This window comes from Coptis chinensis, chromosome 5 (assembly GCF_015680905.1).
Source record: "Coptis chinensis isolate HL-2020 chromosome 5, ASM1568090v1, whole genome shotgun sequence".
Taxonomy (NCBI): domain Eukaryota; kingdom Viridiplantae; phylum Streptophyta; class Magnoliopsida; order Ranunculales; family Ranunculaceae; genus Coptis; species Coptis chinensis.
In genome coordinates, this window is record NC_141460.1 from 44,057,126 (window position 1) to 44,082,389 (window position 25,264).

General features: G+C 36.1%; 1 non-coding gene across 1 annotated transcript; it reads left to right on the forward strand.

Annotated features, from left to right (window-relative positions):
* Window positions 1-7,911: 7,911 nt before the first annotated feature.
* Window positions 7,912-8,017, forward strand: LOC147497602 (small nucleolar RNA R71). Its single transcript, XR_015197201.1, has one exon. It is a non-coding gene; the product is annotated as a small nucleolar RNA R71 (small nucleolar RNA).
* The last annotated feature ends 17,247 nt before the right edge of the window (window positions 8,018-25,264 follow it).

Sequence of the window (25,264 nt, forward strand, 5' to 3'; positions counted from 1 at the left end):
AAACTAAACCTTTCTCTAAACACTCATTTCTTATTTGTAGTTTTTGATGTTTAAAAGATGGTGGAAACACTAGTTATTAGGAGTTGATGATTGAAACATGAATGCTTAATTGGTTTGGTTCAACACATGAAAGTAAATGATGGATTGATGTAATTTGGTTAGCAAGTCATACTCATTTGATTCATTCAAATGAGTATAACAAACTTTTGGGTTGAAATGAAATGAATAGCAAGATGTTGAAAGAACTAGTTGAAGGAAAACAAGATTTAAACAAGTTTCAATGGTAGAAAATAAGTTTGATTCATAAAAGCTTGAGCTTGAAAACAACAATAAAACTAATTAAAAAACTACATCTAATTAATGTTATGCTACTCCTACTAGATTCTAGTTACTACTTAGCTAGCTTTTTTTTTTCCTGGGTAATCTCTACACTTATATAGTTGTGTATATATGTACAAGTTTACCCTTCCTATTTCTTCTCATTCAAGTGACCTATTCTAGAACATTTCTCTACTCTTCTTTTGTCTTCTAGAGTTGAGTGGATAAGACCAAGCCTTTGGGCCTAAGCCCATGTCTTTGAAAGGTTGAGCCTTTGGTCTTTGAAGTTTTAAGTGTTGAGCCCATGTCTTGGAATAGGTTGGGCCTTTGGCCTTTGAGTCTTTAAGTGTTGTTTAAGCCCCTGAGTTAACTTTGACTTTGACCGTTGACCGTTGACTTTGTTTTTCCCAATAATCTTTATTTTTCACAAGATAATTTTGCCTCCTTTTGCCTCCTTTTGGCTATAGAATTCGCCGTTTAAGATAATTCATCGAGAATAGACTTGTATCCTGAAAAACAATAAGAACATGAGTTTTCTACATTATTGATAATATAATTAGACTAAATTATATTGAAGCATTATAAGGGGATAACAAGCATATTTGAGGTCTAATCAACTACCCCTAAACAACATTTTGCTTGTCTCCAAACAAAGATGAGAGATAAGAAAGAAGAAGTCAAATATGTGTTTATTTTACTAATATCGTTTAAGCAGTGTGTGTGCATGCATTGACCATATGCAACAAGACCTTAAACCATCAGGAATTCCCTAGTGGATGAGCTTAAGCCTCGAGAGAGTTTTTCAGAGAAGGTATTCACAAACTTCCTCTATCTAGCACAAAGGGTCTTGTCTCTTTATTTATTCTCAAAAGTCCATACATCTCATTAGCGGGGGAATAATGACAAACTCCTTTGAACTAAGGATAACATATGTACAATAACTTAATCATCTAAAGATAAATGCGCAAACATGAGCAATGAAATGCAAAAGTAGAGTTGTTTCCAAAACTTTTGGAGAGTGTCTTTAAGGTGGGTTCTCACAGGGATATGTTAAAACACAAACTCTCTGATAGATTCACTCAAGTTTCGTCCTCTCAAATGCAAAGGGCATTTATATTCCTCACATACACAAATCAGTTTGTGTATGTGAGGAATTGCCAATTGCCACAATTTCTCACACCAATTGCCAATTGCCAATTGATCACAATTGCCACTTACTATCACACCACCCTATTCCTAGTCGAGCTAGAGGTATTTTATTAGGATTTACGGGGCTAAGGTGGTGGTTTAGAAAGAAAAATGGAAAGGGAAAAACAAAATCTGATAAGTTGAGAAATCGGGTCTTCAAGATACTTGTAAGAGAAGAACCCCGTTTTGTTTTTTGCTCTCGAATTGTGATTCATACTTTAGCCTTTTGGCTTTGTGACTCCATATGATGTTGATTTTTTGGGAATTCTAACTTTGCTTTTGTTTCTTTTGAAATCGACTCCATTTGATTTTTGAACTTTTGGGAGTTTCAATTTTTGATATGAATATTTATTTTATTTTATTTTCTTTTCGAAGCAACTAACTGTTCTGTTTTTGTATAAGGTCTTCTTTTCTATTTTTACTATTCATCCAATTCTCAACTCGTCAGCTGGGTAAACTTTTTTATTGTGTGTAACAACGGGTGAAGGATTTGATGGTGAAGAATAAAAAGGTTTATTAAATTTTTGAAGGCTCAAAAGGGGGAAATTAGAAGAAAAATTATTTTTTAGGGTTTTTAAGGTTTAGTTGGCTATATCAATCCAAAAAGGGCCTAAATTCTCTCCTAGGATATGACGTGGTGATCAAGCAAGTGAACGTGTGGCCTTTCTATCTGGACATCCTTTGTGTCATCACTCAATAATCATTCAGATGAGACTTTTGGCTAGATTCTTACAGGATATGGAACTTAACTGTTCTAACTTTGGTCTCGGAAACTTACTGCTATCTACAATCAATGATGCTTATGCATGCCATTCATGAAAAGATGCAGAAACTATTGTACGTATATTAGTCTAAGTTCGAAAAGCGAATCCTTACTCTATTGCTATAATGAGACATCTAGACTATGCATTCATCATAAAAAAAAAGGAAACAAAACTTTTAGTACTAAACATAAAACTATTTTTGGTCTTTTCGAAAACGTTTTAAGAAAGAAAGAAATATACTAATATACCTAATATACACTTAACGGGCATAATGTACAACGTATTTTACATTTTTTTTTCAATTTAGACACTTTACTTCTTTTTTTCACTACAGTACTTTGTACTTTGCATTTTCTTTTTCGGTGACGATCATGGGCAAAATTCCGCTCAACTTGTGCTCATGTGGTCAACACGTGTCATGTTTTTCTAACATGGCATGGGTTTCTGTGACATTGTGCCACACAAGCTTAAAATGAAGCACGTTAGAAGCATGATAAGCACCCAAAAGTGTATTATGAAACCCCGTTGAGACATATAAATTTGGTTAACTATGTGTTTAATAACCATGAAATAAATATGTTTTCATACTTTTACGTGTATTCAGCAGTGAGACATGGAAATATGGTTTTAAACCTACGATAAAGCACGAGGAACGACATATATATGAAATCTTCCAAATCCGCACAGAAGCATCAAACTTCCGAAGCTCCTGCCTCTTGAACCAGGACTCCGAATGCGACAAGTGAGCTGCTCAGACAATCGTATGATGAACTCTACGCATAGGCGGGAAGTTGTAAAATTGCCCAAAGACCGGACCGCCACTGGACTGCACATAGGACCCACTATACGAGCCCACAAGATTGGATGAGTCATCAATCATGGAGCATGTCAAGACAAAAATGACAAATTATTGGTGCAAAGTTGACACCTTGCATATAATTAATTAGATTAGGTGTTAATAGTGAAAAAAAGGCAAGGTGTCACTTTGTTTTAATGTGGTGGATAAAAATGAAGTAAATGTGGTTTGATGTTTCACATGGGAGGAAATGAGATGTCTCTCAACTGAAGAAGAAAACAAAACAAGGGGACACTCCATTTACTCCCTTGACTTCTTTTCCTTACCTTGTATTATATTAGTTCCTTAGTCATTCTTATTATTTAGTTTTTTGTTTTGTAAAAAAGTTTGTAATAGTTTTAATAGAGGAAACCTTGGTTTTCTTCTAGGAAATAAATAAAAAGGCGAAAGTGAGTTTAGTTAGTTTTTCTTTTTCTTCTTTTCTCTCTTTTTGTTCTTCTAGCTTGTAATTCATCATCCCAAGGATCATGAGCTAACTTCTCTTTGGGGAGTTAATCCATCTCATGTGAGGGAGAATATTTGTGGTTGGTTTGGTAGGTTGTTAGGAATAACAACTAGACCTGCATCCTATCCCAAAATGATAGTTGGTGTAATGTTTAGTTAGGAATCAAAGTAATGAGCTTAGAGATAAGTCATTCCTTGGTTCCATTTTGCTAGCATGTATGAACTCTTTAATGAGCCATACATGTTAGGGATCAAGTTTTCTTCCATTAGGGCTTGTCTATGAGTCTAGGAAGAATCAAATGAACATTTTCAAATCAACAACTAAATGTTATTTTCACATGAGGAGGATTAGCTCTCCACCTTTTCTTTAGTAAATTGAATTTTGTATTAATTGCATGATTTCAAATCTTAATGTTTTTTCTTTAATGTTTGTATAGGAAAGATACCTAGCATTAGTAGTAAACTTACTCACTAGTTCCCTAAGAGTAACAACCAATTTGTAGTTGTCCTAGACTTTAGGTTGGTTCGAATCCTTATTCCAACTTTACGAAACGAAGATCGTGAGTAAGGAACTTTGAGTTCGCTTTCGCATCAAATTAGAGAGTCAAATCTCTAACGAACTAAAAGTGAATATCAAAGCACATGACTCAAACTTCCCTCTCATTTCTCATTTTTCGCGCTCATTTCCAACAATTAAGTGAAAATAGCGGATCTATCTTAAAACCCTAATTTCCAACATTTGTCCAACATCTCTCTCTCCCCACATAAACTGAAAACCATAAAACCCTAGAAGTTTTAGAAAGTTGTTTGTGAACTCGCAATGTTAACTAATATTGGGAATTAATTTGATTCAAGTAAGCATAAATATTATTCAATTAGTATTAAAATATTATTCTTGTTAATTTATTATTAATATAATGTGTTGTTTAATTATGCAGTGAATATTATTTCTATTCATCTCCATCATGGAGGAGGATTCGCTACGACTCCAAAGCTTCACTATCGTGGGGGTAAGGTATCATATTTTTACAATATTGATCATGATAGGTTTGGTTATTTTGATTTGAAAGAACTTGTGGATGGGTTGAGTTATTCCAATATCATCAAAATTCACTTCTCTAGGTTTAGAGGCACTAGGTATATGTTGGTTCATGATGATAGTGGTGTGATGGAAATGTTGAAAAAAGCTAAGGTTAGGAATGGTATTGAGGTGTATACTGAGCATGAGTTGATTGTTGAACATGCTGTTGAAGAAGTTGAGTTAGAGGATGCGAAAGAGCAAGAGATACAAACTCAATTACAGAATGATAGGGTTTATCTTTCTTGTAGTGAGTCTGAGGATGAATTTAAATTTGAAGATTTGCCTGAGTTGTCTGATAATGATGAGGAGCTGCTTGAAGATAGAAAAATGGTTGAAGAAAGGAAAAAGCTAAGAAAAATTTAAAGAATGAAATCTATTTGGGATGATGATGAACTTGAAGATATTCCAGTGACTGAGAATGGTGGTGATGAAGGAGTGAATGGTGAGAGTAGTGATCAAGCATTGAATGGTGGAGTTGTTGATCAAGCTGTAACTAGTGATGGCAGTGATGTGTATGAAATAGTGAATGTTGATGAAGCAAGGAATGTTGCAAGTGATGAAGAGGTGGAACTGAAAGATGTTGATAGTGACTATTTAGATTCTAGTTATTATGATAGCCCTGATATAGATGAGGATGTGGATGAGGATGATACCATACTTAGACAGTCCAAGAAGATGAAGTATCCTACTTTTGATCCCAAAACTGATGTGTTTCATATGAGACCCGCATTAGGGATTGTCTTTATGAATGCTAATCAATTGAAAGATTGTTTGAAGGACTTTGCAGTTGCACATGGGTACCAATTGTGGTTCAAGTTGAACAACAAGAAAAGAATTCTTGTAGTCTGTGCTGAGGGGTGTCCTTTCAGATTGTATGCTAGTTGGATGAATACAAAAAGAAGTTTTCAAATAAAGTCTTATATAGAGCAGCATACATGTTCCAGGGTCTTTGATGTTCAAGTTGCTAACTATAAATGGATTGCTAGGATCTATCATGACAAGATACTTAAGTACCCTAAAAGGAAGTTGAAAGATTTGAAAGAACATATATCTCATAAGTTTATGCTGGATGTGACATTGTGTCAGTGTTGTAGGGCTAAGAAGAAATTTCTTGATGCAGTGGAAAGTAGGTTGGGTGGAGTATATGCAAAGTTGTGGGACTACCAGTTTGAGCTTAAAAAGAGTAATCCTGGTAGTACAATTGAGATTGTGACATCTAATCCCGAACCTAATAGACCTGCAGTTTTCAAGAGTATGTATATAGGGTTTAGAGCACTTATAGATGTTTGGAAAAGTGGTTGTAGGCTAGTTATTGGGGGAGATGGATGTTTCTTGAAGGGTTATTGCAAAGGGGAGCTACTTGCAGGCATTGGGAGGGGTGCAAACAATCAAATGTTCCCAATAGCATGGGTTGTAGTACAAGTAGAAAACTCAGAAAGTTGGAAGTGGTTTCTTGATTTGTTAATGCAAGAGTTGGGTTACAGTGAGGGACAGGGACTTGGCTTGACCATTATAAGTGACCAATAAAAGGGCCTTGTACAAGTAGTTAAAGACTATTTGCCATTTGCTGAGCACAGGAATTGTGCTAGGCATATTTATGCCAATTTTAAAAAGTCATTCCCTGGTTTACAATATAAGTTCTTATTTTGGAAGGCTAGCAAATGCGGGACACCTCAAGAGTTTGATGGAATCATGGAAGAATTGAAGAAGTATTCTGCACTAGCATATGAACACCTGGTGGTGAAGCAAAACCCGCATCTATCTTTCTTGTGAGGGGTTTGATTAAAGTTTTAATCTCTAGATCTAATTTCACATCAAATATACCACTAGCCTTAGATGTACTAGGTTGAGCTGTTCTGGAATTGTTTATGTCCCCCCAATGGTTAGTCTTTTCAGCTTGGTTTTCAAGAAAGCTTAAAGCCGGGTTAAACCTCTATCCAAAAATTACCATTACTCATGATGTCGGGGTTACTTTTCGATAGGGTTATATACTAAAAGCATTACTTTTGTATTAACTCTAATTCTTTATATTTTGAATGAAAATCATATGGGCAAATGTTATGTATATTATATATGTTATTAGTTATATGCATGTGTCTAATACTTTATGTTGTAGATGATATGGTGTGTGGTAACAATACGTAAGATCATATTATCAGTATCTTATAAAGTATAAGTAAACGTTCACAACCTAGATGAATTTGGACAAACCATTGGTAAGGTTGTAGTATAATCTGGTATTAGTCTATCTTGACCACAGGATTACACTAGTACACTTTGTGTGTATGAAACGGGACCAAGTGAGGTTGTTTCTCTTTATACTGATTATATAAGAGAACAAACACCTCTGTTATTATGGATGTTTGTCCTCTTAATCCGGATATAATAACGAGCACTTACGTGCATTGTACATTGCTTTAAATCATCAATGAGTGAGATTCATTTGTGAATCAACAAACTCGATGGATTGGGTAATGACATTATATGTAAGGTGTGTTGTTGATTATAGAAGGAATCCGTGACCCGCAGGAAGTCGGGCTGATGATGTCCCCTTGAGGAGCTCATAAGGATTGTCATGTAAACCCTGCAAGTGGATAGTGGATAGTGGATATAATCCGACATAACAATGAGGTTAAGTGGTGCTACTCAAGGACATAAGAAGTTGATTAATGTAGTTGCCAGTAACTTGACTTAATCAACGGGCATTCGATATCTTAAACACGGGGAGATCAACAAGCATATAATATGGAGCCCATAAACATAACACGTAATTTGGGATTAGGGCGGTAGTGCAACAATGGCCTTTAGTGGAATAAGCCATTTGTTGATGGACTTGGGCCGTGTGTTCTGGGCGAACATGGGAGGCCCAACCCTAATTTCTCCTCATGGTCCCTGTTGTAGCCTATAAATAGAAACCCTTCTCTCCTGGCCATTTTTACTATTCATTTTGATTGAAAAAGAGAGGCAAGGAAAGAGAGAAAAAAAGGGTTGGTAGATTGTTGCCCACACAACGTCCATTCTAAGGATAAGAATACAACAGAAGATCAAGAGGTTGCTGATTTCATAGAGCTTGGATTCACAGAGTTATCACAGCTGATCTAAAGGTATGATTTTCTATCCAAAACAGTGGACACCCCTTATTCCGCTGCGCGTGGGTTTTCGCAGTTCGTAGATCATTCGATGCAACCATAACGGTTCCTACAACTTCGTGTTCTTGGAGAAGGCATTTGAAGAAATATTGGACAAGAGTTGATTTTTCTAGTTTATGGTGAGGACATGAATGGGGTAGGTCAGAGAATCTATCCCATGCTTCAAAAAATGTCTTACTCAGATTCTATCTGAAGAATTGTATCTTATTTCTTATCTCTTCTATTTTCTTAGGCGGAAAATACTTCTTCATGAAGGAGAACACAACCTTTTCCCATGTATCGAAAGAATCGGGCTTCTAAGAAAGAAGCCAAGCGTGACTCTTACCGGCTAGAGTGAAAGGAAACACTCGTGAGCTTCACTTGATTGCTGTGCGGACGGATGGTGGAAAGTATTGCGTACTTCATCTATCCGGCATAGATGTTCGTACGGTAACTCATGTTCAAACCCGTGAAAGATGGGTAGAAGATTAAACACGTTTGGTGGAATGTGAAAGTCGCTCGTGAGCAGTGTGAGTCGTATACAAGATGGAGATCTGTTTTACAACGGTGTGTAGAAGTTGGAAATAGGCTCTTCTGCTTACACTACTTCATCAGCCATTTTAGTAGATGGAGGAATAGAAATAGGAGATTGTCTAGGATGACGTGCTATCCTACGTGAGTAAGTTTTATTCTTGCTAATACCTGTAGTGCCCTAACGCAAAGATCATGCACTTTTAGCAAGAAAGCAAAACTATCCTAACATGCACAAACGATGCAAGGTATGCTCAAGCAATCGAAATTCATTTTTGCAAGTATGGTGTTTTGAAAACTTGGCTTGGTCTATACTTTACTATTCCCCTCGTTCAAGGGAACAATTGGCAATTGACTAGGATGCTCTACTACACGCCTCGTAAGAGTCAAGTACCACTTCACCAAGTCGTGTGCTACTAAGAATCTCACTCACGATGAATAACGGGGGAGGGGTGAGGAAGGTAGTTGGTCTACTGGAATCTAGTAACTGATTACTCTAAATACTCGTGACTATATTTTTGTCCTTTTCTAGAGGAGCGTGACTATTTTGGACTCTAGTTGATTGATTTTAATTCATTTTTTTGGTCTAGGGCTTCACCGAATCAAGCATCTTCCGATTTATCTACATTGGGGAATGACTTCCTAATGGTTGTTATGTGGCTTGAGTTTAGCCTTATGCGTGAATGTAAATTGCAATGTGGAAATTAAATTTCAAACAATCACGTAAGTATGCTTGAACATACAAGGTATCCTCTTACATAGGCTTCGAGGAGGTTTAGAATTTACCTCTCAAGCCATGCTTACACTCTACTTGAGGAGAAAGCGATGTTGGTTGGCGCGTGATCTGAGAATGAAGCCCAACCGTTCGAGCTTTTCCCTGTTTTATGTTACAAAAAAAAAGGTCCACTTAAAATGCCCACAGTCCGGGTTTTTGATAATTAAACAATTTTGCCTTTAAGGGCCCAAAACATAAAAGTAAACTAACACTATACTAATCAAATATATTATCTATATTAACTAGAGCTAATCGTAATTAGAGTGTTGATTACCATGTTGATTCAAAGTACGCGATCATATGATTCACGACTCGCCTTGTACACTTGAACTTCCCAAGGCAATGAAAACTCCAACTCTTGGTAAGTTGCACAACTTCAACCAAGTGTTCCACTCACATCAATCCAAATAATCAACCAAAACTCTTTTTTTTTCTTTATCTCTATCTACTACAAACAAGTTCCACTGATTTATACTACTCTATTACAAAATCCGAGTTCCACAGTACAACCACACACAGAAAACAACTGAACTGTAAAAAAACCAACTATCACTGTGGAGGTGGACTCGCGGTCGCCCGCGTGATCGCGCATCAGATGTGTGCGAAGTTTGGTCATCCTCCAACTGCATCTTCAGCTCCTCTCCAGCATGTTGACCTCGAACCTGGGCTTGCAAAAAAGTAAGTCAGTAATGAAAAAAAACAAAATAAATCAACAAAAATTAGAAAAATAAGAAGTGAAAAGGTGAGAGTGATGCTTCCCTCCTTAGATGATCAACCAAGCATTCTTGCTCCTTCAATCCATGACGGCGGTGCCATTTGAAGTTGTAGTTGTGGGAGTCTTCAAAATATATTGAATGAGGTTCACCATAAATGGTTTAGAGCTTGAATATTTGGGAGTTTTAGAAGGAATGAATGTAGATTCTTTTAGTTTAGCATTTGTATAGTTTAAATCTATTGTATTGAAGAAGTTTGAAGAGACTAAGTTGTTTAAATGATTGGAAACATAACTTGAAAGAAATAAATGATTGATTGAAAGAAGAACAACAAAGAAAATAAATGATTGATTGATTGAAGAACAAAAAGTAAATGACTTGAATGAAAATAACTAGAAAATAAATCCTACATGATACTAGAATAAGTCTAGGTTCATTCAATATGTGTATTACGTGGATGGGAACCTTTTTCTGGGCGATAGGGAGTGACATAACTTAAGTCATTCAAATGATCTTGTGCTCCTCTTTTTGCCGCTTTTCGTCAAAAAGTTTAGTTTGGTGTATAAGCTTATCTTCGCTTCTTTTTTCTTTCCACTTCGGGTAAAATCCATCACCGGGTCACAAATGGAGTTGTTCAAATGAAGCGTCTCTTTTCCTTCCAGTCTGGGGTAAAATCCTCCGTAGCTTAACTGTGTGAGTTCTTCAGGACTGGAACATAAGGATTGATTCACACCCTCTCTTTTCTCAAGATTCTTCCTTTCAATGGCGTCAGCATTCACTCCTCCTCAACCATTCCGATGGAGCTCTCTTTTTCAAAATGCCAAATCAACTTTGGCATCTTCTAACTTTGTCTTAGAACTGTGCACTCCATCCTTTGACGAGGGGGCAGCAGTAGTACCCCAGGATATTATTGATGAGGGTATTACTGAATGGGAAGAAGTGTTAATAGGTTACTTCCTGGATAAAAGGATGAGTTTTCCCTTTGTTAAGAATGCTTTAGAGAAAGCCTGTAAGTTAAAAGGGTCTATGGATATTACTACAGACAGGGACTTGTTTTACATAAGTTTCTCTGCTTCTGAAGACAAGCAAGCTGTCCTTGAAGGTGGTCCTATATTTATTGCTAGCAAGATCTTTGTCGTTATGCCATGGTCACCGGAAGCGGAAAGTCAAAGGAATAACATTTCAATTGTGCCAATCTGGGCAAAACTTTCAAAAGTTCCGAAAGAGCTATGGACTAAGAAAGGACTATCTTTTCTAGCTAGTCTTATTAGGGGTCCTCTCTGTATGGATGGAGCAACGTCTATGAAGAAAATGCTCGATTTTGTGAAGGTCTGTGTTACAATACCTTTGGACTTTGATTTTCCAACATATATTGATTAAATTGAAGATATGTGGCAAACATGTTTATGTCGACGTGGAGTACCCTTGGAAACCCCTGTCATGCACTAGATGTTGTAGTTTTGGACACCCAATAGCTAGATGCCCAGCAGCTTCTACTCAAGTGTGGGTTCCCTCTGCTGCAGCTCTAGCCGCTTGTTCAAGCATGCAAGATGCCACAAATCTGAATTTTACTGCCCCAGTTGTTTCTGAAGTAATATCTACTATTAATGACGCAGTAGTCACTAGGGAATCTCCTAGTACTGCAAGGACGTCAACACGATCTCCTACCTCTCTCATGGATGTAGTAGTCTCTAGGGAATCTCCTAGTATTGCTATGGCGACAATGGGATCTCCTTCCTCCCCACCTCTACCTCGGCCAAGCTAGTCTCTCTCACGATATAATGAGGATAATTCTAGTTCGCTAGGCCCTCTACTAGCCACTCCTCATATTTCTCGGCTTCTTAAAACACCCTCTGATGGCTCTTCGTTGAACTGCCTACTTGGAAATTCTCCCTTTTCTTTGAGAAATTCAGGTAGCCCTACCTTCTCTCGAGTATCAGTGCAGTCCAGTGGAAACTCCCGAGGAAAAGAAGTTGTGGTCTATACAACTCATGAACAGAGACAATCAGTCCTTGAACAGGAGGAAGGTATCGTAACGGAAGAAGAACTTTTCCAGTTTAATGTTGACAATAATGCATATACAGCCTTAGTCATTGAAGAGGATGGTAGAGATGACGAAATCTTAGACATGCATGATGAACCTTTTGACGATCATATTGTGGCCTCCCCGCAAGTCACAAGATTGCAAATGTCATCTCAAGTTGTTACTAGAGCTCAGCTGCAGCAACAACAACTGCAAAGCTCAGGAAAAAGAGGTAGAGGCAGAGCCAAAGGCTTGGGTAACAAAGGAAAAAACAAAAGATGATCCTATGAAGATATGCACTTATAATGTTAGGGGTTTAAATGATTTGAATTAAGCAAAGGCTCTAAATGCTTTCAGAGTCAAGAATAAATTAGCTTGTTTTTGCCTTTTGGAAACTAAAGTTCGGCAAGCAAATTTTTTGAGTATTAGCAATGTCTGTTGCCCTTCTTGGAAGTTTGAACATAATTACTCTAGTGCAGTTGCTGGACGCATTTGGTTCTCATGGGACCCTTCAGTTCTTGGGGTCAAAAGATTTTGGAGAGCGATCAATTCATACATGCTCAGGTCACCATCCTTGCCTCAGCACAAATGTTTCATTTTACAGCAGTCTATGCAAGTAATAATATATCGTAAAGGTTGATACCGCAAGATCTCATTAGACTTTTACTCATCCTTCTTGGGTCCTTGGTGTGTGGTGGTGATTTTAACAATGTCCTCTATTCTCATGAGAGGATTGGTAATTGACTTGTTGCATCCTAGGGAAACTACTCCATTTGCAAATTGTCTCAACACTGTAAGTCTCTATGATCATAAATCCAGTGGTGGTTTCTTTACTTAGACTAACAATGGTTCTGGTTCCATGTGGAGATGGTCTAAGATAGACAGGTGTCTTATCAATTCCTTGTGGGCTACCCATTTTTCATCTTCTGGAGTGGAATTTTTACCGCAAGGTCTTTCTGACCATACGCCTATAGTTATCTCGATCTCCAACTCTTATACATGCAGGGTACCATTCAGGTTCTGTAATTACTGGGTTGTAAATCCTTCTTTCAAGGACACTCTTATAAAATGCTGGTCTATTCCTAGACAAGGAAATCCATCTTTCATGATTTGTAAGAAATTAAAGATGTTCAAGGAAGCTCTCAAAGGCTGGCCTAGATTTAGTTCCACAGACCTTCAAAATCAAGTGGTAGCTGCCAGGGCCAATCTAGAAGACATCCAAATGTATATGCAGAAGCAACCTTTCGATTCTCATCTCTCTAATCTAGAAAGAATCCGTGACTGGCTATCCTCATGCGGAGCACAAACATTGACTGGCTATCCTTTGGTGACAGAGGTAATGCTTTATTCCACAATGCTGTAAAAGAAAAGAAGACTAGGAACAACATTTGGTCTATATTGGATTCTCAAGGAAACCAGCAGGAGGGCCAGGCTAATGTTGCTCATGCTTTCATATCTTTCTATAGAAATTTGTTGGGTACTTCTTCTTCATCCTCATGTAACCCTCGGATTCTGGAGCAGCTTAATCTTCAGGTGTTGCCCCCTGAGAGTGCTGCTAGATTGATCAAGGATATAGATATCTTGGAAATCAAGGAAGCACTCTCTTCTCTATGGATGATAACAAAACGCTGGGGCCTGATTATTTTAATTCTTTCTTCTTTAAGAAAGCACGGGATATTGTTGGTGAAGACTTATCTCTTGCAATCCAAAGATATGTTCAATCAAAAGTCCATATCAAGAGGTATAAACTCCACTCTCCTTTGTTTAATTCCAAAAAATCTTGCACCTTCAAAGGTTGATGAATTCAGTCCCATTGCTTGTTGTAATACTATTTACAAATGTGTGGCCAAGCTTCTAACAAGTAGGATGAAGGAATATATGCCCATCTTAATCTCTTCGGCTCAGTCTGCCTTTGCACCAAGCAGAAACATCCAAGATAACATTATACTTGCGCATGACCTTATTCGAGGTTACACCATAAAATATGGCCCCAGGAATTGTGCAATCAAGGTAGACATAAGAAGGCTTTTGATTAAGTCAATTGGGAAGCTATAGGTATGATTTTGTAGAGATTTGGTTTCCCTCCTCTCTTTATAGAATGGCTATCGATGTGCTTCACCATCCTTTCTTATTCTATTATCATCAATGGAATATCTGAAGGATTCTTTGAAGGTGAACAAGGACTAAGGCAGGTGATAAGAGCCCAAAACTGTAGTTTTAACCCCTTAACAATATAGTTGTTAGACCAATTATGTGATTAATAATATATGTTTTCACTAATTACGTGCTTTTGAGTATTTCAGGCTTCAGAGTTGAATAAATGTAAAATTGTTACTAATTAGGCGCTAAAAGGAGCTAAAGTGATTGCTATGAAAGTTCTATGAAGAAAACCCAAGTTTCATGGAGAAAAAGCCCTTAAAAAACCCAAGGCAAGCTGTTAAGTGAAAGTCAAACCGGATTAGAAAGCTGAAGAAAAGTCAACAGAACTTCAGAAGGCCATATCTTTGGGCTCAGACCTCAGAGTTGGGCCTATTTTATATCAAAATGACCGGCTCAGAAAGATCTTTCCAATGGTATAGACCTTGACTGGATCAGAGTAGTATAAGTTAGTGAAACCTTGCACTACAGTAACACGATCAGAATTGGAAGTCTTGGATTCACCAAATTGGGTTTTGGGCTCGATTTTTTGGCCTAAAACATGGCTCCTCAACCCATGCACGAATTTAGGGATCTAGCTCTTCTATATCAAGAGACAAAAGCTTAGCTCTTAAGCCATCTAGATCAAAACCTAGTTCTAGTTCATAAAAATTTAGTTTTGTAATATAGAATTAGTTTTAATTCATTAAATTAGTTTTTATAGATTACTCTAGTTAGTTGTCAATTTTATTAGTTGTTAAAACAAGAATGAATATTATTTATTAGCTAGACCTAGATTAGAAAAATAAATTAGCTTAGACTCTATTAATTAGTTTTATTACCTTATTTTTAATTTAGTTATTGATTCATTGATAATTCTTCATTAGATTAATAAAAGTCAAGTTATTGTTCTTCATTATGTTTTCTTATTATTCATATGTTAATGATAGTCTAATAAATTCTAGCTAAACCTCTATTAGAGGGGTTTGATGAAGCTTGGATGAAAACTTGATGTGTTAGTTAGAATTATTGCATTTAAGAGTTCACTCTAGTAGGTTAGTTGATTTGTCATGAGAATGGGTGAACTTTCTCACATGCTAATTATTAGTTGGCAGAGATCGCCATGAATAATTAGGGATCACAATTAATTTTAATTGGTTATGATTGCAATAATCTACACTAGCATATTAGGAATTTATTTAAGTGAAATCAAATCCCCCTAATCTCTTCTCCATATTCTTTTCTATATTTTATTCAATTCAATTGCTTAGTTAAATTATTATTAGTAAATTCATATAATTACTTTCATAGTGTAAATTCATCTCTATAAATATTGCTCTCACCATTGTTCCCTTGTGTTGATTAATTGATTTCTTTATGTCTTGGTAGTTTAGGAGTGAAATAATTCCGTACTCTATATATTGCATAAATCTATATGTGAGAGTAGGAAATAAATAATTGATACTGTAAGAATAAGGTTAGAGTAATCTAGTTGAGTTTTTATGGGTTATCAGCAGGGAGAATCTATTTCACCGTATCTATTTGTCCTTGTGATGGAGGTGCTCTCTGGCCTTCCAAATCAAGCCCTCTACACTGGACACATTTATCTGTATTCTAAATGCCGGAGGCTAAGTATCTCTCCCTTATTTTTTGCGGATGATGCTATTCTTTTTTGCAAAGGAGATATGGCTTATATTCTTGCAATAAAGGAAATTCTTCTACAGTTTTCGCTCCTCACAGGATTGCATATCAATTCAGCAAAATCATCTCTGTTGGTTGGTTGTATGTCTTATGAAGCAGGACTGGACTTGGCTAATGCTTTGGGTATACCCCTTATATCTCCGCCTCTTATATATATTGGTCAACCTCTTACTTCTTCAAGGCTAGGTATACAAGATTGTCTTCCTATGGTAGAGAGATTGACTTCATGAATCTCAAATTGGAAGAATATATCCTTGTCAAGGGCCGGTAGACTTGAACTTATCCAGTCAGTTCTCTCATCCTTTCAAGTCTACTGGTCAAAAACCTTTGTATTACCAAAGAAAGTCCTGGACAATGTATCTAAGATTTGCAATCGTTTTTTATGGTCTGGTCTGAATATGACAAGGAAGATGCATCATGCCAGCCATGAAGTATTGAGGTATGCTAAAGAGCAAGGTGGACTAGGTATGATAGATGCAAGAACTTGGAACAAGGTGGCTTACTGCGGCCTGATTTTCAGATTAGCTGAGAAGGATGGATCACTGTGGTCAAACTGGACATGGAGCTAACAGATAAAGCAGTCCTTCTTTTGGACTATGAAAACACCAACAAGCTGCTATTGGGTATGGAGGGGGATACTGAAGCATCGGAACATTGCTCGGAAATATATCCGATATGTTATAGCTGACGGGACTAACACCTTCTTCTGGAACGACCCATAGTGTTCAAGTCAGCCGCTTTGGGAATCAATAGTTGCGAGAAACTCATTTGCTCTACCAATTGATGCAAAGGTTAGTGATATTTTGAATCAAGGTAACGGTCTTCTCGGTGACATCTATTTGACAGTTCCTTGAAAAATCTCATCTTAGGTAATCTTGGTGAATTTTTACCTAGACAAAGATGAGGTTATTTGGTCATCGAAAGTAGCTCGGGTGAATTCTCAAGAAAAAATCATTATGTAGTTTTCTTAAAAAGAGAGACCAAAGGTAAAATGGTACAGAGTGGTCTGGGGAAAACTCTCTATCCCAAAATTCTCATTTACATTGTGGCAATTGCTTTCAAATTGTCTTCCCACCCAAGATCGTTTGATACAGAAGAAGACCTTGCAATTCTCTGAATGCAGTCTATGCGGTATATCTTCTGAGCACTCAAAGCATTTATTCTTCGATTGTCACTACTCTAAATAGGTTTGGGCCACTGTGAACAACAATCTTGGACTAGGGGAGCTGGTAAAAGATTCTACTTTGGAATGGTATAGTATTTTCAGGCTATGTCGACAAAACTCCACTTGTGTCGATATCTTTAAAGCTTTTGTTGGAGCCACTGTTCACGAACTCTGGTGCGAAAGGAACATACGGAAGAAGAAGAACATCTTGTTGACGACCCAACAGCTAAGCTCAAGGATTATGGCCACAATGAAGCTTTACATTCAGAAAAATCTGTCAGATGTCAAACACTCTTACTCCCTTCGAGCTCTTGCTACCAGGCTAGGGCTGCAAATAAACTTCAAACCTCAGGAAGTTCTTTGGTGTAGGTGGAAGTCAGTGGAATAGGAAGCTTTCATGCTCAATACTGATGGATCGGTCTAGTAAAATGGAAGTGGGTATGGAGGGACTATACGAGATGGCTTGGGGTATGTTGTTTGCGCTTATGCAGGTTGCTCATCAAAGAACTCTGTCATATATCAGGAAATTCAGGCCCAAGAGTTGGGTATCGAAAATCTGGAAGTCAATTCTGACTCTCTGGGAGCCATAAACACTTTAAATGGTAGTGAGTGATGCCCATGGTATTATTCTAATATGGCCGCCTATATTAGAAGTCTTACTCGCTCATTTGTAAAATGCTCTTTTAGTTATATCTTTCGAGAAGGAAATTGGGCAGCCAACTACCTTTCAAAAATGTATAGATCGCCAGAAGAAGGTGTTGTTTTATTTTCGCTTCCTTTAGATGGAAAGTTACATCATATAATAGAGGAAGACAGAATAGGCACTATGTATACATATTTTTCATCTAATACAGGTTGAGGTCAGCCATAATGATAAGAGCCCAAAACTATAGTTTTAACCCTGTAACAGTCATACTATTAGACCAATTATGTGAGTAATAATTAAGAGTTAACACTGATTACGTGTTTTTATGCATTTCAGGCTTCAAAGTCCTTTATATGCAGAAATGTGCCACTTTAGCAAGATAAAGGAGCAAAGGTCGGTTACTAAGGAGTTCCGGGAGTAAAGGCCAAGATTCAAGAAGACAAAGCCTTTCTAAAGCCCGGTCAAAAGCTGAAAAGTCGTGGAGTAAAACATCACACACAAGTCGTGAGAACTTAGAAGGCGTATCTTTGGACTCAGCCCTCGGAATGGGGCCTACCTTATGTCAAAACGACCGGCTCGGAAGGAGCTTTCCAATGGTATAAGCCTTGATCCAATTAGAAGAGCAGAAGTGGATGAAAAGTCTGTTGAATCCAACTGCAGCTGAAGAGGCCTTTTTGGACTGAAAGAATTGGGTTTTGGGCCTGATTCTTTGGCCCAAAACATGGCTCCAAGCCCATGCACGATTTTTGGATCTGAAAGTATAAAAACCAAAGCTTCACTCTTTGTTAATGGTAGCTAGTTAGACCTAAAACTATAGATAATTATAGATCTAGTTTTCATGTAATAAAATTAAGTTTAGTTTAAATTCAATTCTTGTTTTAGATTAAACTCTTAGAATCATTATTCTTAATTAGTTTGATTAAAAAAATAGCCAGTTTGTCAATTTCGATTCTTGTCATTTACAATTGTTTAGATCTAATTTTCCTTATTACGTAGATAGCTAGACTTAGATTAGTTAGATTATTAATTTAGTATTTGAATCATTGTTTTATTATTCATTAGATTAATAAAATAGTATTCTCCATAAGTTAGTTTCATTTCCATTAATTGTTTAGTTTCAATTCGTAGATTCAAGTAATTGCCATTATTAGTTTAATTCAATTATTGTATTAGTAGTTTTGAATTGGGTTTAAACAAGCAAAGTTTCAATCTTTATATCATGTCTTGTTTGAATTCCATTGGGAATGATAGCGTGATGATTCTCGGCTAAACCTCCATTGAGGGGGTTGAGAAGCCTTGATGAAAGCTTGATTCCGATTATCGTAGAGTCGTCGTAATTTCCTTTCCACTCTAGAAACGATTAGTTCACCATGAGAATGGGTTTAATCGTTCACATACTAGTTATGAATTGGTAGAAATGCCATGTGTAATTAGGGATTAGGAGTAACCATATCGGATTCGCGGCGATTCAATTCGGATTACGACAATTCGCCGTTAGTAGGATTAAGTCGAGTTAAGGTGGAATCAATCCCCTAACTCCTTATCATAGAATCAACGTAGCATTCCCATAGTTGTTACGATAGTCTAACTAGTTGCATCTTGTGGGTAGTTGCATCGTAGTCTAGTTGCCATTTCGTAAATCTCTCATTAGACTTTTTAGTTTAGAGTACTTATACGTAGAGAACACAGCATGCGGAAGGACTAGGAGTGGAACGAATCACTCTACTCCGCTATATCTCATAGGATTGAGAGTAGAATCTTTGATAAAATTTAGGCACAAAAGATAGTTTTAGTTTACTTACATTTTGAGTTTTATAGTTCATTTCGAAGGTAAACTAGTAAAATCACTTTTATCACATAACCTCTAGATTATTAAAAAAGAAAAAAAAAAGTCTAGGTGCATTATTTCTCCCTAATTTTTAGTTCTTATACCCCTACTTTATGCAAATAACTGATTTGCCATTCTCCATTACATTTGAGACACCTCACCCTTTGCTTTATGCTTTTTCTTTTTGATTTCTTTTTTATCAAGATAGGTTTTAGAGATAGCCTTCTTTTGTGATAAGGACATCTATCTCTGGTCTTTTGAGTTGAGGACTTGACTTTCAGCTCTTTGGTTGTGAGTCTTTGACTTTTGACATTTGACATTTGACTTTGACTTTTTTCAAACTTTTTTATAGCAACTTTGAGTCTTCATAAGAAGCGTAATTAAGGCTCCTTTTGGTGCTAAGATGCAGCTTTTATGATAAATGGTATAAATTTCTCTGTAACTTGAAAAAGGCAATAAAAGTTATGAGTTGTCTTTTAATTATGCGTAAGAAGAGCTGTAATGCAGTAATGTAAGGGTAATAAAATGCACATTTGGAAGCTGATCAAGCGGTGTGAGTCATATACAAGATGGAGGTGCATCTTGTAACGGTGTGTAGAAGTTGGAGAGAGGCTTTTCAGCTTGCATGACTTTGTCAACCATCTTAAAAGGTGGAGGACGAGAAATAGGAGCTTTTCTAGGATGACGTGCTCTCCAACGTGAGTAAGTTTTATGCACGCTAAACCTTGTAGTGCTTAAACGCAGTATCAAACACTTTAGCAAGACTAACAAAATTACCTAAAAATGTGCAAACGATGCAGTGGATGCTCAAACAATCGAAATTCATTTTTGCAAGTTGGAGTTTTGGAAATCTTTGCTTGATCTATAAATTACTATATACCCTCGTTCAAATGAGCGGTTGGGCACCTAAACTATGTGGGATCTACTACGGCAAAAAAGAGTAGGCAATCACTTCACCAAGTGGTGTGATACCAAAAAACTCACTCACGGTGAATCTAGGGGAGGGGAGTGAGGAAGGTAGTTGGTCCATTGGAATATGGTAATTGATTACTCTTAATCCTTATGACTATATTTTTGTCATTTTCTGGAGGAGCATGACTACTTTTGACTTTAGTTGGTTGACTTTAATTATTTGTTTGGTTAGGCCTTAAGTAACAAGCAACGATTGATTTATCTACATTGGGTAATGGCTTCCCAATGGTTGTTATATGGCTCGGGTTTACCCTTATGTGCATTAAAGTAAATACAGTGTGGAAGTTAAACACGAAGTCAAGCAAGCATGCTTTTGTAAACACCAAGTATCCTCTGACTGGGAGTTGCGAGGAGGTTGAGAGTTTTACCTACCAAGCCATGCATACATGGTGCTTGAGGTGTAGTCGACGTTAGTTAGTGCATGATATGAGAATCAAGCCTAACCGCTCGATTCGTTTTGTTGATTACAAATTTTGACTGTCTCTCAAGAAATGTAAAGTGGGCTATTGGGTGTGTGATATTTGTAAAAACACAATTTTACTCCTACTTAACTAATTAAACTCAAACAGAAGTAAAAACTTGAATTAACACTAGTTGTTATAAAAGTTGACTCTTGATTATCTTATAATAAAATTGATTCAAAATTCGTTCCACTCCTAGTTGCTTAAACGTAACAATTTCTCAAACTTAAACAATTCTACAATATCAATGAGAGCAATGATTTAATTAAACTAATATGGTGAAAATAACTAATTAAGATATTCTAAATTATACTATGGTAATTAAATACGAAGATGTGAATGAGAAGAAGAGATTAAGGGATTTGATTCCACCTTGATTAATTCTTAATATGCTAGTGTAGATTTTGTTGCAAATCTTTATATTTTCACATAAAGGTTAGGTCTTTTTATCTCTAATTATTCATGACATCTCTACCAACTAATAATTAGCATGTGAAGCAATTGAAATCCATTCTCATGGTGAATTAACTATATTCTAGAGTGAAATATCTTACTACAACTATTCTATACTAACACATCAAGTCTTCATCAAATCTTTAATTAAACCCCTCTAATAGAGGTTTAGCTATGAATCATAAAACTATCATAAACATAATAATAAGTAGAAAAAGACATAATGAAGACCTACTTTATTAAAGATAACTTGACTTGAATTAATGGTGGCTAGCTAGGCTAATAAAAAATAATAACTAGGGTTTAAAACTAAAAAGAAGAAAACTAATTTATTATCTAATGGGTTATATTTAGTGTTGTGCCTTAGTCCTTTTTATATAGGAGAGGTCTAGGTTTACAATTTTCGGCATGGGCTTTGGAGCTATGTTTTGAGCCATTAAATCATGCCCAAAACCTAATTACTTAAGTCCAAAAAGGGTTTTCTGCTAGAAATTATTGGAATAATTTTTTTTTGTCTACTTTTACTCCTCTGATTTGATCAAGGCCTAAACCATTAGAAAGCTCTTTCCGAGATGGTCGTTTTGACATATAGTAGGCCCAATTCGATAATTAAGTCCAAAGATACGGCCTGTGAAAGTTCTATTGAATTTTATGCTCTATTTCTGCTGCGTTGACTTTGACTTTTCAGCTGACCTGCTTTTTAAAAGGTTTTTCTCCTTGAAACTTGGGCTTTAATCATAGAACTTCTTAACAACCAACCTTGCTCCTTTCTCTTGCAAAAGTGATATATTTCTTCACATATTTGACTCCAATACACGAAATACACAAAAACACGTAAACAAGATTAACTCTTATTTATTATAAACATAATTAGTCTAAATATAATATTATTAAGGGGTTAAAACTACAGTTTTGAGCTCTTATCAAAACACCACCAAACAACAATTCACTTGTCCTCAAGCAAATATGAGAAATTAAAATAAGTGACCAAAAATGGAGTTCTAACTAATCTCGTTTCACCGAGTGCGATTGGATTGACCATATGTAATAAGGCCTTAAACCACTAGGAATTCCCTAGTAGACGAGTGATAGCCTCATGAGAGTTTAACAGAAAAGGTACTCACAAACTTCATCTATACTACAACGACAAAGAAATAAAATTACGGTTTCCTTATTTATTCTCAGATATCTATACATCTCACTAGCAATGAATACAGAATAATCAATTCGAAATCTAAGTTAATATGTGCGTAATAATCAATTATCTATGGATAAACATATATATAATGAACTATGTTTATGAAATGCAATAACATGTTCGTTTTTGAAACTTTGGAATAGCGTCTTTAAGTAGGTCCTCACAAATATGTGAAGACAAAAACACTCTGATTTTTCCACTTAAGTTTCGCTCTCTCCAGTGTGTAGTGATCACACTTTACCTTACAAACTCAATGACGTACAAGGAAGCCGAAGTCGATCAAACACATCTGCCACTAACTATCACACTAACCTATTCGTAATTGAGCTAGAAGTCTTTATTAGGTGTTGCATGCGGGGATTAGGTGATGGTTTAAGAATGAAGGAAATTGATATTCAAAAGGATAAGTCTGAGATAATAGAGTCTTCAAAATATGTAACTAGAGAAAAACTTGTTCTTACTATGCTTCTACACTTTGTTTTCATCCTTAGCTTTTCTCTTTCTTTTTCTTTTGGCTTTTGACTCCTTTGATTCTGTTTTTGGAGTTCTAACTTTTTATTTTATTTATTTATTTATTTTTTTTCTTTGGATGGAAACTTTCTTTTCTTTTCTTATTGGAAGCAACTAACAAATTCTTGGTTTTCCACAGGTCTTCCTTTTTTCTTTTCTTCATTTCATCTCTAATCTCAGACTCATTCAAAAGTAGGTAGGCTGATTTTTATTTTGTTTTGTTTCTTATAAAAGGGTAAATGATTTGTGGTTTATGAAAAGGCTAAGGAAAGGCTTAGAGGGGTGATAAACGTAAAATTGAATTAACTCTACCTACGAATAAAAGATAAACTTGTAAACACAAGTAAAACTAAAACTTTTACGAAGATAGTTCTTATCAAAGATTTATACTCTCGATACTATTAAAATAGAGTTGGAATAAAATATTCGTTCCACTCCTAGTTCTTTAGCATTCAATGTTTTCTAATATTGCGAATCTATCCAAAGTCTAATGAGAGTAATGGTGGGATTATACTATGATGCAAATTCAAATAACAAGATACACTAATTCAACTACGAAAATGCTAAATTGATACTATATGGTAAGGAATTAGGGGGGATTGATTTCACCTTAACTCGACTTAATCAGCTAAAAAAGATTCATTGTGATCCAAATTTCAATGCTTCACATGTCAAAATGGTAATTCTAATCCCTAATTATACATGACATCTCTACCAATTAATAACTAGCATGTGAAGCAACTAAACCCATTCTCATGGTGGACTAATTACTTTATAGAGTTTAATAGATTATCACGACGATTTCTAAGTTAACAATGATCAAGCTTCATCAAGGCTTCTTCAACCCCTCTAATGGAGGTTTAGCCTAGAATCATTATGTTATCATTTCCATATAAAATTGAATTACACATAATATAAAGATTCTAACTTTATTAAATTCAAATAAACAGTAATTGAATTCTAAATTAACAACTAAGAAATCATTAAATAACAAGAATTGAAATTAGATCTAAGCATTTTAAATGACAAAATTGAAATTATCAAGAACTAACTATTTTATTTATCTAATGAATGATAAACAATGATTCCAATAACTAATATAAAACAAGGAATGAAATTAATTAATAGAACGAAAAATAATTAATTAACTAATTCAAAAACTCAAAACTAGATCTAGATTATTCTCTAATGGCTAATTTCTATCATAAGCTAATTCATTTTTAAGAGCTAAGTCTTGTGTGTGGAAATGGAGGAGACCAAATCCACATTTTCGTGCATGGGCTGAGGAGCCATGTTTTGAGCCGGAAAATCAAGCCCAAAGCCCAATTTCTTCAGTCCACATGGCCCTTTTTAGCTGACTTTGAGTTCAATAGCCTTTTAATCCACTTCTGCTCCTATGATTGGGTCAAGATTAGACCATTGAGAAGCTCTTTCTGAGCCGGTCGTTTTGACATAAGGTACGCCTAATTCCGATTCCTGAGTCCAAAGATACGGTCTTCGGAAGTTCTGCTGACTTTTGTGTGTTGTTTCTGCCCGCGTTGACTTTGACTTTTCAGCTTTTGACCGTGCTTTACAAAGGCTTTTTCTCCTTGAATCTAGGCATTTAATCACAAAACTTCTTAGCAACCAACCCTTGCTCTTTTTATCTCGGCAAAGTGGCACATTTCTGCATACATAATTGACTTCAACACACGAAATACATAAAAGCACGAATCAACATTAACTCTTATTTATTACTCGCATAATTGGTCTAAAAGTATTATTGTTAAGGGGTTAAAACTACAGTTTTGGGCTCTTATCAAACCACCCCAAACAGCATTTTGCTCGGCCCTCAAGCAAATATGAGAAATTAGCATAAGTGACAAAAATGGAGTTCTAACTAATCTCATTTTTTTGAGTCGCGATTGCATTGACCATATGCAACAATATTTTAAACCACTAGGAATTCCCTAGTGGACAAGTTATAGCCTCGTGAGAGTTTTCGGTGAAGGTACTCACAAACTTCATCTATACTACAACGAATTTAAATAAAACTATTGTTTCCTTATCTATGTCTCAATTATCTATACATCTCACTAGCAATGAATACGAATAATCAAGTCGAAACCTAAGCTAATATATGCATAATAATTAATCATCTACGAATACACATATATACAATGAGAATACTATGAGATGAACTAGCAGGTCCGTTTATGAAAACTCGGAATAGCGTCCTTAAGTAGGTCCAAAATGTCAAGACAAAAACCACTCTGCTTTTTCCGCTCAAGTTTCGCTACTCTAGTGTGCAGTGGGCACACTTTACCTTACAATCTCAATGACACACAAGGAAGCCGGAATTGATCAAACACATCTGCCACTTACTAGCACACT